The sequence below is a fragment of the Prionailurus bengalensis genome, chromosome A2 (genome assembly GCF_016509475.1).
Source record: "Prionailurus bengalensis isolate Pbe53 chromosome A2, Fcat_Pben_1.1_paternal_pri, whole genome shotgun sequence".
In the NCBI taxonomy this organism is placed as follows: Eukaryota; Metazoa; Chordata; class Mammalia; order Carnivora; family Felidae; genus Prionailurus; species Prionailurus bengalensis.
This window is the reverse complement of record NC_057348.1, coordinates 145009590-145026167: the sequence shown is the minus strand read 5'-3', so window position 1 is coordinate 145026167 and position 16578 is coordinate 145009590. Positions and strand designations below refer to the sequence as shown.

The 16578-nt window shown below is 37.0% G+C and overlaps 1 protein-coding gene and 1 long non-coding RNA gene across 3 annotated transcripts in view; one reads left to right on the top strand and one right to left on the bottom strand.

The window, feature by feature from the left end:
• The window catches only part of AHCYL2 (adenosylhomocysteinase like 2), a 170149-nt gene that overhangs the window by 141418 nt on the left and 12153 nt on the right, over positions 1-16578 (bottom strand). The window lies entirely within an intron of this gene.
• Positions 272-16046, top strand: LOC122488254. The gene is made up of 2 exons (XR_006298592.1): positions 272-461; positions 15757-16046. It is a non-coding gene; the product is annotated as an uncharacterized LOC122488254 (long non-coding RNA).

Here is a 16578-nt window from a genome sequence, read left to right as displayed (position 1 = left end):
AGGAAAAAGAGGTCTTCACGTGTATGAAGAGCATAAGCACATCATTTTGAGATTCATTTTGCTTTATATACTTATTAAAACATGGTATCAGCTTCTCAGAAAACTCAAAAAGGCTAGAATGGCATAGAACTTGATCTGACGGTGTCTGAGGAGCAGCTACACCAGGATTTTAAAATAGCAAAATGCTAGTCAGCTCTACTTGAAAAGCTAAAAGGAATGCCCTAACAAGTGCCCACGCTCTCAACTTCCTTCCCAAGAAGGCTCATTTACATTATAATGGTTGCCAAGGTTACTTTAATTCCATCACAGCTCCTTTCTCCAGTTGCTAATCTGGAGCACCGGACTGGGTGGTACACATTAACAACCAAAACCTCAATTAAGGCTAACCCCAAACTCAGGCTACTCAAAAGTTCGTGACCTACAAAAAGAAGAGTAGTTCTAGCAACAAAAATTGCAAAAAGGTAGGGGGTGTTGTTTCTTATATGATATTCTACCCAAGATCTTACTGCTACCTCAGGGAACTCTCTAGGAGTCAGTACTTTTATCGTCCTAAGCAGAGATTCTTAGGAAAAGCAAGATAAATAACGTAAGTTTTATATAGGGTAATGGATCAAACTAGTCAGTTCTTTATTCCAAGTATTTTTTCCCTTCCTTTAATTAAAAAAAAAAAAAAAGCCATTATCTAAGTAAGAGGATACTGAAAAATATCTCATATGACTCATCACTAAGTATCAGTATCATCTTCTAAGAATGACAACATATAGTGCTGGTAATATACGTAGTATCTAAATGAGATATAAACAATGAGGCTAGTATATTCTGTATTTAAGTAACAACCAAACAGAACATATAGTAACAGAAAAAGTGAAGAGGAAATAAAGGCTAAAAAAAGAGGAAGATTTCAGAAACGCGAATCCCAAACATTCACTTTAAGTATAGCTAGATTAACAACAAAAATGTTCCAACGATAATTTATTATCAGAAAATATTATCCTGGGGCCCCTGGGTGGCTCAGTTGGTTAAGCGTCTAACTTTGGCTCTGGTCACGCACGATCTCACAGCTCGAGTTCAAGTCCCGCATCAGGCTCTGTGCTGACAGCTCAGAGCCTGTAGCCTGCCTCGGATTCTGTGTCTCCCTGTCTCTCTGCCTCTCCCCAGCCTGCACTCTGTCTCTCTCTCTCTCTCCCCCTCTCAAAAATAAATAAACATTTAAAAAGAAAAGAAGAGAAAAGAAAAGAACAGAAAAGAAAAAGAAAAAGAGAGAGAGAGAAAGAGAGAGAGAAAGAAAGAAAGAAAGAAAGAAAGAAAGAAAGAAAGAAAGAAAGAAAGAAAGAATTATTCCCAAAGGTAATAACAATGGGAGACACAGGGTAGTGGTCTGTAGACATCCTCCTAGTCAACTAGTAGATGCTTCGAACATCACTTCACTAGAGAAATGAAGTTTTACACTTACATATTTTTATTTTATTTATTCTCCTTTATCCCACTCCCATTAGCCCTCAATTTAGGCAGTCACTGTAATATATTTACGTGTTCACATGTTTTCTTACAAACTATGCAGTGTTTTACTTAATGCATTTTTTAATTTATATAAATGCTATTGTGTTACATACCCCAGTCTGTTTCTTTGTTTTATTCAGCATCATGTTTTTAAGAGACATCACATTGCCTGTGCACATATAGTCCACTGCTTCAAATTGCTAGATAATTCTTAGTGGTAGAAATCTATCCTAATTTACCCATCATTGGGGAAAGAGAAGGACAACAAGTACATTTTCCATAAACATATAACACTGTAATGAACAACCAGTTATGTACTGTGAGAATTTCTTTCAGATATACACCTAGGGAAAGAGCTTCTGGATCATGGAGTACACATAATGTATAATCTGACTATTTCCTTCCAAAATGGCTAGACCAATCTATACTTCCACTAACACAAAACTAGCATAACTAGCAGCTACAATGGACCAGGCACTGGACTAGGCACTCTAGATTTTTTTCTCCTATACCACCTCATCCTCCTCAGCTGATTCTTTGCCCCTTTGCTTTTCAGATCAGTTGTTGCCACATCAGAAATATGAAGGCAAAGGGGCACCTGGGTGGCTCAGCTGGTCGAATGTCTTGACTATTTCAGCTCAGGTTATGATCCCAAGGTTGTAGGGTCAAGCCCTGTTTTGGGCTCTGTGGAGTGTGCTTAAGATTCAGTCTGTGTCTGTCTGTCTATCTGTCTGTCTGTCTGTCTCTCTCCCCCTCTGCCCCTCTCCCCTGCTCATACTCTCCTCTCTCCCTCTTCTCCCTCTTCCCCTCTCCCATGCTCACACTCTCTAAAAAAAAATAATTAAAAAAAAAAAAAGAAGCATGAAGGCAAGGACTCTCTCCCTTGTCCCCCCCCACCCCCATCATCAATCAAGTTCCCTATTCTACTCCAACGCCAGGAGCTGCCAAGGTCTCCACTAACCATGAAGCTTACGAAAACAAAATCAAACACCAAGCGCTATTTTTAAGAGGTCTGATTCTTTAAAAGTCATTAATTGAGGTCAGTCTGTTACAGAGAACACTAAGAAATTCCTTTCATATACATTTCAGAGCCATTCCTATTTTTCCTATTTTTCTCCTTTTAGGGGGTCTTGGAGGAATAGCTCCATCTCTTTGGAACCCTTTTCTTCATACATAAAGTAAGAGGAGCTGGATTACAATCAGTGTTTTCAATCTATACTCTGGAACCTGAGGGGTTCCTCTGAGGTGGCTCAAGAGGATCACCTCAAGGGGAGCCTGGGTGGCTCAGTCATTTAAGCCTCCGACTTCGGCTCAGGTCACGATCTCACAGCTTGTCGGTTTGAGCCCTGCATCGGACTCTGTGCTGACAGCTCAGAGCCTGGAGCCTGCTTGGGATTCTGTGTCTCCCTTGCTCTCTGCCCCTCCCCTGCTCGCACTGTCTCTCTCTCTCAAAAATAAACATTAAAAGAAAAAAAAAAAAAAAAGAGGATCATCTCAAGATAAAGGGGGGGGGGGTTACCTATGCCTCTTCTATTAGAATAGCACAATAAAAACACCTTTTTAAAGTTTATTTATTTATTTTGAGAGATAGAAAGAACAAGCTGGAAAGGAGCTGAGAGAGAGGAAGAGGATCCAAAGAAGGCTCTGTGCTGAGAGCAGACAGCCTGATGCAAGTCTCGAACTCACAAACTACAAGATCATGACCTGAGCCAAAGACCTGTGATTAACCAACTGAAGCCACCCAAGTACCCCTAAAATGTTTTAAATCTATAAATTTTGTTTTCTACTAAGACTCAGTTCAGAGAATCAGTTCTATTTAAGAAAAAGTTTATTCACACTACTAGTTTAGAGTGTGAACTAGTATAACGTCTATTGCATTTGGCAATATTTATAAAATAAGAAATATATACCTACCTTTTAAACCAGAAATTTCACTTGTAAGAATTTATTCTACAGATATTCACATATGTATTCAACACATATATACAAAGATATTCATTATGGCACTGTTTCTAAGGGCAAAATATTGAAAACAACTATAAATAGCAAATTGGCTACATAAATTATGGTACATTCATACAATGGAATATAATATAGACTTTAAAAACAACAAAGCAGCTCCAAGGTATATTAAGTGGGAAAAAAGCAAGATACAGAGTGCTGTATGTAGTATACTACCTTTTCTGTACTTTTAAAGGATATATACAGTTGTACATAGCTTTCATATGACAAGGTGGATGTATCTACATAGGATGGTGTATTAATTTTAGTATTGGCATCGCCTCCTCCTGTAGAATAAACTTCCTTCTAACTGGATCTCACTTTTTTTTTTTTAATGTATCAACTTCCCTTGAGTTCATCAAGCCAGGTCTAGCAAATAAATTGCCTTATCCTCAAGGACTGTTAGAAAAAATAATATATTCATATAAACAACAGATGACAGTATCTATGCAGCTCAAAATGTATTATTTTTTACTTACTTTTGAACTGCACTTTTCAACAGATAGCCACTAGCCACATGTAGCTGATGGATACTTGAAATGTGGCTAGTCCAAAATCAAATGTGCTGCCAAAACATAATAAATTTTGAAGACTAAATCTAAAAAAGGGCAAAATATCTCAGTTTATATATTGATTACATATTGAAATTATAACATTTTGGATTTGTTGGGTTACATACAATATGTTGTTAAAATTAATTTTACTTCTTTTTACTTTTAAAAGTGTGACTACTATGGGGCATGCCTGGCTGGCTCAGTTGATAGAGCATGTGACTCTAGATCTCAGGGTCATGAGTTTGAGCCCCACATTGGGCATGGAGCCTACTTAAAAATCAATTAACTAATTAATTAAAATGTGACTACTAGAAAATTTAATTCTACACTGTCTGATTAATTCTGAGACCCTGCTCATACTCACAAAAAACTACTTTAAATTTTCACCATTTTACTCACCTTTTTTAAAAGTTTTTGTGGGTTTTTTAATCTTTTTTTAATGTTTATTTATTTTTGAAAGAGAGAGAGGCAGAGAGAGAGTGGGAGACAGAAGATACAAAGTGGGGTCCACACTGACAGCAGAAAGCCCAATGTGGAGCTCGAATTAATGAACTGTGAGATAATGACCTGAGCTGAAGTCAGTTAGCTAACTAAGCCACCCAAGTGCCTCTACGATTTTACTCAAACTTCTGAACTCTTTCTCTCTTCCTCTCCTTAGCCTATGACCTAGCTCAGAGAAAACAGAAGAGTAGCTATAACGTTGCCTTCAAATCTCTGTACAAAATTAGATCTTTGAAATAAGGCTCTTAGAGAACATTGTTTTGGCCAGGTTAAATAAAAAGTGACCTAGGACTTAATGAAGATTGATCGTTTTACAGTAGTACGGTACAACAAAGAGACCAGGATAAGAAAATTAAAACACCTGGGCTCTAGTTTCAACAAAATTGATATTTCTTTGAAAAATATTAGCAATGTACCAATCAAGTACAAAATAATTAAATGTAAAGTATCTGGTTTTTGTTTGTGTGTATGGGGGGGGGGGTAAAGTTTATTTATTTATTTATTTATTTATTTATTTATTTATTTATTTATTTTTGGGGGGAAGAAAGAAAGAAAGAAAGAAAGAAAGAAAGAAAGAAAGAAAGAGTGAATAGGGAAGGGGCAGAGAGAAAGGGGGGAGAGAGAATCCCAAGCAGGCTCTGCACAGTCAGCACAGAGCCCAATACAGGGCTTAATCCCTCGAACTGGAAGATCATGACCTGAGCCGAAATCAAGAGTCAGATGCTTAACCATCAACTGAGCCACCCGGGTGCCCCTAAAGTATCTAGTATTTTTAATCATAGTTTAAGGAAAAAAAAAAAAAAAAAGTAATAGCATCCCTGAAATTAACATGTTATGTTAAGAAGTCACTTAGTATATTTCAAACTCTATTCCAGTACCAAATAAAATGATGGATTTAACTGGATTAAAAAATATAAAGAGCTATACGAAGGTAAAATTATATTATTATAGGATAATATAATAATAATTATATATAATATTAATAATTAATAATAATTATAGGATAATAACGTAATTTACCAACATTTTCTTCTTCCTATGAATGGTGCTTTGTGTCCAAGTATATCTCATTTGACCCCCTACAATCGTTCTAAGAATAGCTACCATTATGACTAGGACCTTCATAATAATTTCCAAAGCTACTTCTTGACTCCCTCCTTCAATTTCCACTGGGACACCAGCTTTATCTGTAAGACACCTTCATTTAGATGTTATATTAACATTTCAAACATAAGGTGAAAAATGAAACTTGACTTCGTATTCTGTAATACTTTTTAACAAAGTGCTCATATTATGATTCAGTCAAATAAGCATTTGTTTGAAGTATTATAGAACAAGAACTCAAGTTCAGTTTTTTACCTTGTGTTTGATTTGACTAAATCATAACACTTTACTAAAAAAGATACAACTATAAGTTTGTTTCTTGTTTTTCTAATTCTGACTTTTTACTTGAAAATTCATGAAACATAAAGACCTAAATAAGTATATTTTGAAACACTTGCATTCTAATTTCTACTAAAGAAAATTTCTGTACTATAATCTTATAATTCAGGAAGTATTTATATTTACAGATACAGAGACCAAAATGCTCTCTTGGCAAAACGCAGCATTTGGATTTTGCATTTACAGTTGCCTGCTCTGGAGCTTTGGACAAACACTAAGTAGAGTGCTTAATGACATTTAACAAACATTAATTGAATTTCATTTTATTTGGCCTTTCCATTAGTAAACTATAATTGCTTACCACAGTGCTATTGTAAGAACTAACTCAAATTTATAAGTGCTCTAAAGAGAGTATTCTTTGATACTGCTCTACATCTTGGCAAGGTCCCAACCTTCCTAGGGTGCCCTTCCTTTTTTCCCCAAGATAGGGACAGAGGCTTCAAGAGTCTAACTGTGAACCCCAAAATACTCATTGTCCTCACTCCCTTTAAGCCAACAGCCCTCTTGCTGAGCATCTCAATCTTTGAGTACAAATACGTATCTACCATGATCTCTGCTACATATTTAAGGAAACAATTCTGGAGAAAAAAAAAAAGTAAATAAAACTATAAAATCTACAAAGTAGGTTTTCAGCCTAAGGAGTCTTAGCTGGTTTAACCTGATGCTCCTGTATAAAACCAGTGTTGCTTTAGAATTGCCAAGTATCATCACGTCAGTGTATACTACCCACTGTTGTTGCTATTGTCTAGCCAGAGAGTCTGAAAACTCTTGGGCTCTTTCCAAAGGCTTAATCACTAGTGTCATCTGACAGAGAATCTAACTAAGAATATTACATACAAGAGCTGAAAATACTTAAGCTTTCGTGTGTGTGACTGCATCAGGAGTTACATTCATTCAAGGGACAGAGGTACTTGAGCTGGTAAGGGGAGAGAAGTATGTTACAAATCAATGGTTCACAATGGGGTTCAGCTCTATTATCACAAACATTTATTAAGCACCTATCATGTGCTAGCATTAAATTGTGAAAATCCACCAAAAGCAAGCCAAATACCTAATGAACAAAAAGTGGGTCCACTAACCAACAGAAGAATTTTAAAGACATTACCCTGATGGAAGTGGTAAAAAAATGAATCAATTTCTGGAATACCCAAAAGACCCTTCATAAAGACCATAAAACTGATAAATAACTATGATAATTCAGAAGGTGGAAAAGAAAAAGAATCTAGAATTAGCTATGTACATTAATGGGTATACTCAAACTGGAAATAATTACTTTCGGATATCATCATTATCAATCTATGTGATTTACCATCATTATTGATGAGGTTTAGAACACACTGACCCAAAATATGGCACCTTGACATAATGAATATTAAGGCCTTGCTAAATTTCCCCAGCTTATTACCCTTAGCTCAGACCCTTTTGTCTTAGAACATTTTGCCACAACTTTCCACTCTTCATCAAAATTAACACAAAAACATTCACGTTGAACCACTTCTTTGGTTTTTCATTTCTTTATGAAGGCTCTCATCTCATGTAAAACTTGTATTAAATAAATAACCCTGTGTACTTTGCTCTTATTAATCTGTCTTTTGTCAGTCCAATTTACAGGGTCCCAGCCAGAAAGCCAAAGAGGATAGTAGAGAAAGGACTTTTTTCTGTTTTAGTTTATTTTAGTTTTAGTGACAGTGAAGGAACAGCTGGGACACCCCACAAGCCCTGTAGACTATAGCTAAAAATACTCCAGCAACTGACAAAGGCCAGCAAAAGGTAAGAATTCTTACCAAAGTCAGTCTCCTGGATTTGGGGGTTTTGTCGGTTCAGGAGAAGATGGTGAACTTCTCCTTGTACCTTCTTTTCCAAATTCAGATTAGCAGGAGAAAAACATTTGTAAGAATTAGCTCTTTGGATTGTAACTGTCATGAATTTGCTTTCGGATACCCATTAGTTAGTTATCCTTAGCCTTCCAGAAAAAGTCATTGTTTTCCTGTATCTTTGTCTTTCGTGTCCTTTGTCATAAGGAGGTTCTTAACAAAAAATGCTTAGGCTATCTTTGGCAGTAACTCTGGCTCTTAAAGGGGTCTGCATCTTTTGCATCCTCTTTGGGGATGCCTTTTGCGTCCATAGTTAAGCCATAAAAAGGCTTGCTGGTTTGGAGTCACACTGAAATAGGTATACCTTTGAAGATTTGGACTTTTATCTACAAGAATTTCTAGGGGCACCTGGCTATCTCAGTTGATAGAGTATGCGACTCTTGATATCAGGGTCATGAGCTAAAGCATGCATGAATGCATGCATGAATGAATACATGAATGAATGAATGAATATATAAATATATAAATAAATAAATATATATATATATATATACAAAATCCTTTAAAGCAGTTCTACTAAAGTTGGCCTAAAGACAAGTAAGTGCTTATACAAATTAAGTATCCCTAAAACTCTCAGAAATATACAGAAATTAATCCAAATGTTCTTTTTAAGTTCACATGATATACACTAATCTTTGGTTTAAAAAAAAAAAGGCTTGTTTAAAATTTTGGTTCCACATGGGGCACATGGGTGGCTCAGTCGGTTAAGTGTTCAACTTCAGCTCAGGTCATGATCTCGCGGTTCATGAGTTCAAGCCCGAGTCGGCCTTTGTGCTGACAGCTCAGAGCCTGAAGCCTGTTTCAGATTCTGTGTCTCCCTTTCTCTCTGTCCCTGCCGCCCTTCACGCTCTCTCTCTCTCTCCTTCAAAAATAAATAAACATTAAAAAAAAAAACTTTTTTAAATAAATAAATAAATAAAAGTTTGGTTCCATGTTCATGGACTTTAAGTCTCAATAGCACTTAAATGGGAATTCTCCCAAAATGACTTATAGATTTGACATAATCCTTACCAAAATCTTGGCAAGGTTTTTTTGTAGAAATTGACAAGCTTATCCTAAAATTTGTATGGAAATGTATTTATTTATTTATTTATTTATTTATTTATTTGGGGGGGGTGGGGTGCAAGTGAGCAAGGGGCAAAGAGAGAGAGAGAATCCCAGGAGGGGCAGAGAGAAAGAGAAAGAGAAAAAGAAAGAGGAAGAAAAAAAGGAAGAGAAAGAGAAAGAGAAAGAGAGAAAGAGAGAGAGAGAAGCAGGGCTCGTGTTTACCCAAAGTGGGGCTTGAGCTCACCCGATGTGGGACTCAAACTCATGAACTGTGAGATCATACCTGAGCTGAAGGCTCAGCCACCCAGGCGCCCTGTATGGAAATTTAAAAAGGCCTAAGATAGTCAAAATTATTTTGAAAAAGAATAATAAAATAGGAGCATTTATATTATCCAATTCCAATGCTTACTCTAAAGCTACAATAATCAAGAGAGTATAGTACGGGCATCAAGATAAACGAGCAGACCACTGGAACACAACATCCAGAAATACACCCACATATCTACAGACAAATGATAGGCAACAATAGTATCAAGCCAATTCAATAGGCAGAGAATAGTCTTTTCAAAAAAACAAAGTGCTGGGACAACAAGATATCTATATAAAGGAAAAAATATTAGGTCCATATCTTACCCCAGACACAAAAGTCAACTCACAATAGATCACAGACCAAATATAAAATCTGAAACTATAAAACTGCTAGAAGAAAACATAGAACATTTTGGTGAATCTGAACTAAAGATTTCTCAGACATGGGGCACCAGGGCAGCTTAGTTGGTTGAGAAGCCCTGACTCTTGATTTCAGCTCATGATCCCAGGGTCATGGGAGGGAGACCTGTGTCAGGCTCTGCACTGAGCATGGAGCCTGCTTAATATTCCTCTCTCTCTCTCTCTCTCTCTTTCTCTCTCTCTCTCTTTCTCTCTCTCTCTCCCTCCCTCCTTCTGTCCCACTCCCCTGTTCACGTTCTCTCTCTAAAATAAAATTTTAAAAAAATTTAAAAAAATTTCTTAGACATAACACCAAAAGTACAAACTATTTAAAAAGTAATATATTGGACTTTATCAAAATTAAAACCATTAGCTTTTCAAAATGCATCATTAGGAAAATGAAAAGACAGGCTAGGAAAAAATATTTGCAAATCATGTATCTGAAAAAGGGCTTGTATTCGGGCTATGGAAAGAATTCTCACAATTCAGTTAAGAAGAAAACAACCCAATTTAAAGAAGGACAAATGACATTTGCAACTACGTGGATGGAACTGGAGGGTATTATGCTAAGTGAAATTAGTCAGAGAAAGACAAAAATCATATGACTTCACTCATATGAGGACTTTAAGAGACAAAACAGATGAACATAAGGGAAGGGAAACAAAAATAATATAAAAACAGGGAGGGGGACAAAACAGAAGAGACTCATAAATGTGGAGAACAAACTGAGGGTTACTGGAGGGATTATGGGAGGGGGATGGGCTAAACGGGTAAGGGTCACTAAGGAATCTACTCCTGAAATCATTGTTGCACTATATGCTAACCAATTTGGATATAAATTAAAAAAAAAAAAAAAAAAAAAAGATCAAAAACAAACAAACAACAAAAAAGATGGACAAATGATCTGAACAGACATTTCACCAAAGCAGATATACAGGGGTACCTAGGTGGCTCAGTCAGTTGGGCATCCAACTCTTGATTTTGGCTCAGGTCATGATCTCATGGTTTGTGAGTAGGAGCCCTGTGGTGGGCTCTGCGTTGATAGTGTGGAACCTGCTTGGGATTCTCTCTGTCTTCCACTCTCTTTGCCCTTCCCCCACTTGTGTTTTCTTTCTCTCTCTCTCTCTCTCTCCCCGCCCCAAAAAAATAAACTTAAAAAAAATTTTTAAAAAGAAGAAAATATACAAATTGCCAATAAACACAAATGGAGAAACACAAATACTATATTATATAGTGCTATAATAACATAGCACTACATAACCACTAAAATGGTTACAATAAAAAAAAAACAATGCCAAGTGTTACAAGGATGTAGAGAAAATGAAATACTCATAAACTGCTAGTAGCATTGTAATATTGTATGATCACTTTGGAAAAGTTTGCCATTTTCTTAAAGAGTTAAACATAAACTTAACACATGACCCATCGATTTCACTTCTAGATATCTGTCCAAGAGAAACTAACACATACATCCATACAAAGACTTATCCATGTTCACAGCAGCATTCTTCAAAATAGCCAAAAGCTGAAAATAATCCAGAATCATCCATCAACTAGTAAAGTGATAAATAAAACGTTGTATATCTACACAATGGAATGCCATTTGGCAATAAAAAAGGGAAAACTATTGATACATGAATAAATTATTCAAAAATTATTACCCTAAGTGAAACAGCCAGACACAAAAGACACATATTGTATGATTCATTTATAGGAAACTTCCAGAAAAGGCAAATACATAAAGAAAGCAAATCAGTGACTACCTGGAGAAGTTGGGAGCAGTGATTGACTGCAAATGGGCAAAAGGGACTTCTAGGGGAAACAGAACTATTCCTAAATTGGACCATGGTGTGATTTTAAAACTCTACCCGCTTCATACCCATTAGGATGGTTATTCTAATAAAGAAATAAACAAGTGTTGAGAATGTAGAAAAATTAGAATGCTTGTATGATGTCAGTAAAAATATAAAATGATGAGGGAGCCTGGCTGGCTCAGTCAGAAGAGCATGCAACTCTTGATCTTAGGGTTGTGAGTTCGAGCCCCATGTTGGGTATAGAGATTACTTAATATATAACTGCTCTGGAAAACAGTATGGCAGTTCCTCAAAAAATTAGAAATAGACTTATCATATGATCCAGCAATTTCATTTCTGGGCATATACGCAAAGAATTGAAAGCAGCAGCTCAGGGCACCTGGGTGGCTCAGTCGGTTGAGTATCCTACTTCAGCTCAGGTTGGTGAGTTCGAGCCGCGCATCAGGCTCTGTGCTGACAGCTCCGAGACTAGAGCGTGTTTCAGATTCTGTGTCTCCCTCTCTATCTGCCCCTTCCCCATACATGTTCTGTCTCTGTCTCAAAGATGAATAAACATTAAAAAAAATTGGAAAAAAAAAAAGCAGCAACTCAAACACGTAGTTGTATACTCGTGTTTATAACAGCATTATGCACAACAGACAAAAGGAGAAGCAACCCAAGTGTTCATCAATGAATGCACGGAAAAACAAAATGTTGTACATACATACACTGAAATGTTACTCAATTTTAAAAAATAATGAAACTCTGACACATGCTACAACATGCATGGACTTTGAAGATAACAGGCTAAGTGAAATTAGCCAGACACAAAAGGACAAAACTATCCAATTCCACTTGTACAAGGTACCTGGGGTAGTCAAATTCATAAAGACAAAGTAGAATAGTGGTTGCTGGGGGCTGGGGAGATAGGAGAATGAGGAGTTTAATGGGTATGATGAAGTTTCAATTCGGGAAGATTAAAAAAATGCTAGGAATGAGTGGTGGTGATAGTTCTACAGCAATGGGAATATACTTAATAACTGCTGAACTATATACCTTAAAATGGTAAATTTCATGTTTTATATACAGTAAAACCTCAGACTGCAAGTAACTTATTCTGTGTTATGCAAGACGAGCAAACACTACTAATAAACTTTAACTTGATGAATGAGTGATATCTTGCAATAGAAGCAGTACGTGACACCAAACATCAGATGATCACAACTGAGCCAATGGTTCTTGAAATTAGCTTTGATACACAAGTGCTTTGGATTACAAGCATGTTTCCGGAACAAATTCTGCTTGCAAACCAAGGTTTTACTGTTTTTTACCATAGTGGGGAAAAAAAAAAAAAAACTCTACAAATGTATTAACAGCCATTCAATTGTAATTTACAATGGGTAAACTTTATCTTATGTAAATTTTACCTCAATAAAGGTGTTAAAAAGTTTTAAATACATTAGGAGGAACATATCCAAAGAAAGAGTTATTATAAATTTCTAGCAATTAAAAAAAAGTGTGATATTGGTAAAGAAATCAACGAAGAGACTAATGGAATATAATACACAACCCAGAGACAGAATGGACACAGAGGATGTGTGACAGTGAAAGTGGCATTTCATATCAGGATAGGGAAAAGTTTCTAAAACAAGAATCAAAAAGGACAAACTACATGGAGGAAAAAAATGATCGATTTTACATTACATATTTTAACTTAAAATTTTTTTTTCAATATTAACTTATTTGAGAGAGAGAGAAAGAGAGAGCATGCACACAAGTGGGAGAGGTGCAGAGAAAGAGGGACACAGAGGATCTGAAGTGGCTCTGTGCGGACAGCAGAGAGGCTGACACAGAGCCCGAACCCACCAACTGCAAGATCATGACCTGAGCCAAAGTCAGATGCTTAACTGACTGATCCACCCAGCACCCCTTAACTTTTTTTATATATGTATTTTTAGGTTTATTTATTTATTTTGAGAAAGAGAAAAACAGAGAGAAAGCACACACAGTAGCATGAGAATGAGTGGGGTAAGGGGAAAAGAGAGAGAGACAGAGACAGAGACAAAGAGAGAATATCCCAAGCAGGCTCCAACCCCTGTCAGTGCAGAGCCCAATGCAGCGCAGGGCTTGAAACCACAAACTGTGAAATCATGACCTGAACTGAAATCAAGAGTCAGAAGCGTAACTTACTGAGCCACCCAGGAGCCCCTACATATTTTAATAACTTCTGTATAAAAGTCATATTAAGTAAAAAAGACAAGCCACAGACCTGAGGTTATTTGCAACACAAATATCTGATACAGGATTAGAACAAATATATATGAAGAACTTTTCTAAATCAGTAAGAAAACCAATCAGACCCCAAAAGAAAAATAGGAAAAGAGGGGCACCTGGGTGGCTCAATCGGCTGCGTTTCTGAGTCTTGATTTCAGCTCAGGTCATGATCCCAGGGTCTCATGGAGCAGAGCCTGCTCAGGATTCTCTATCTCCTTCTCTCTCTGCCTCTCCCCCACTCACGCTCTCTCGCTCTCTCAAAAATAAATAAACAAGAACATTTAAAAAAAATAAGTAGAAAAATGAGAAAGGATATGCATGAATATAGACATTTCACAAATAAGGAAATCCAAATGGACTACAGACATATTAAAAGATGCTCAGTCCCACTAATATCCAAGGAAATGTTAATTAAATGAGGTATCATTTCACAACTCTACCAGACTGCCACAAGTTTAATATCTGACAATACCACATATTATTAAGGATTCAGGAAACAACTATTAATAGAACCACTTTTTTTTTTTAATTTTTATTTTTTGAGAAAAAGAGACAGAGCATGAACAAGGGAGGGGGAAAGAGAGAGGGAGACAACGAATTCAAAGCAGGCTCCAGGCTCTGAGCTGTCAGCACAGAGCCCAATGTGGGGCTTAAACTCATGGATTGCAAGGTCATGACCTAAGCTGAAGTCAGACACTTAACCACTTAACCGACTGAGCTATCCAGGTGCCCCAATGTTTATTTATTCTTGAGCAAGAGATAGAGCATGAGCGAAGGAGGGGCAGAGAGAGAGGAAGACACAGAATCCAAAGCAGGTTCCAGGCTCTGAGCTGTCAGCACAGAGTCCGATATGGGGCTCAAACCCACAAACAGTGAGATTATGACCTGAGCCCAAGTTGGACGCTTAACCGACTGAGTCATCCAGGTGCCCCCAAAAAAACACTTTAGAAAGCAACTTGGGAGAGTCTGGTAAAGTTGGTATACCTTAGGCAATTCTGCTTATGGGATATATACCCTAGAGAAACTATTATACATGGTAAGAAAACATGATTTAAGGATGTTCACCCCAGTTCAAAAAAAAAGAAAAAAAGAGAGAGAGAGAGAGAAAACATTAATAGGGAATGGGTAAGCTGCGATACAGTCACACAATGAAGCACTACATATGACTCAACTAGAAAATCCACATGTATTGGATTGGTTAAAACTCAAAATAAAGATGAGTGGAAAAAGTAGGTTGCAGAATAGTATCTACTCTATAGTATCATGTTATGTTAAGTTTATAAACACACAAAACAGTGCTATATATTATTGACATACAATTGATATTGATAATATACAGCAAAGCTGTTAAAACATGAAGGGTAATAGTAAATAGCGAAGTTTAGACAGCATTTACCACTGTGATGGAGGAAGAGAAAAGAAAGGGAATAGAGGAGGGGTACAAAAGGCTCTACAATTTTATCTACAATGTTTTAGGTCTTTAAAAGTATTTACAGAAAATTTTGCAAAATTCTAACATTTGTTAAATTGGGCAGTGTTCAATCTTCTCGGTACTCTTCCATATGCTTGAAAAAAAAATTTAACAGGCTTTTGGTCAAATGAAAACATGTACATGTACCAGACAGCAAGAGAAAAATATTTATCTTTTTGGAACCTACATTTGTAAAACTATTCTAGCAATGTCTCTCTGGTGCCTAACTCCCTTATTGTGATAGAAACTTTCAAGTATTTAGGCAGAAACATGCTGTACGTGTCAGAGTCTCCTTTTCCCTAACAAGATTCTTCTCACAGAATGCTGCCCAACGAACTAAAAAATCTGGCTATGTTGATACCAGTCATCTCTTTTATCAACCAACACAATCAACGTGCCATCCTCTGCCAATATCAGCATAGTTTAAAAATCTTTTAACTTACAACTAAATTATCCCCCTGAGTCATCTTAAGTTTCATCACAGGTCTTATGCAAATCCATACTATGAATGAGCCAAGAGATAAGAAGACCAAAATTACACCTCTTTCTAGTTTTAACATAATTTTCCCTCTCTGCCCTACATTCTTCAGACCCACACACCCACAGAGGACTCAGTATGAGTCCTCCACGTAGGTGCAGTATTTCTGGATCTTCCAATCCTGGGCAGATTCACGCATTGAGAAGCGTGTCTGTTAGTACCAAGAGGAACTGAACATGGAATTCTGCTTAACCAGCAACCTAGGATGCAAACTCCTAAGAGATAATAAGAGAATGACTTTTCCATCCAAGCATGATAAGTACATCAAACTGAAAATGATGCCCAGGAACAAGCAGTTAGTTCCAGAAACAGGAATTCAAATAAAAATGGCTTTGCAACATTCACGGTTGTGCAGACCCAACGGCAGCCTGTCTGTTTTTTGCTACATTTCTGCCTCAGTTAAAAGTACCTTAAAGAGTATACTTGTCCTTTCTCCTCAAAATATGGAAAAAACTACTCAAGTCTCATGAAAATCTTGAGTTCTTAGCATTACTTATTGAGTGTCAATGTGCATGTGTGTATCTCTGTTGGGGGGTGGGTCCGGGGTGTACGTGGTTCTGTGAGGGGTATCTCTGTGGGTAACTGTTGGGGACTCTCTATGGAGATACACGGAGTCTCTCTGTGGGTGTGGGTATGGGTCTGTGTGTACGAAGGGTCTGGGTAGAGGGGTGTGAGGGGTTCTGTTTCATGTAAGGGATCTCTGGATGTGTTTGTTTTTGTGTATCTGTGCTCATCTGTGTTTCTAGGACTCTGTGTCTATCAAGTATTTTATTACAAGTCTTGTAACAAGCTTTATTATACATATCTACCCTTCCAAAAAACCGGAAAATGATTTTCCTGCCTCTCTACTCTGAGGTTTCAGAAAAGAAGCATG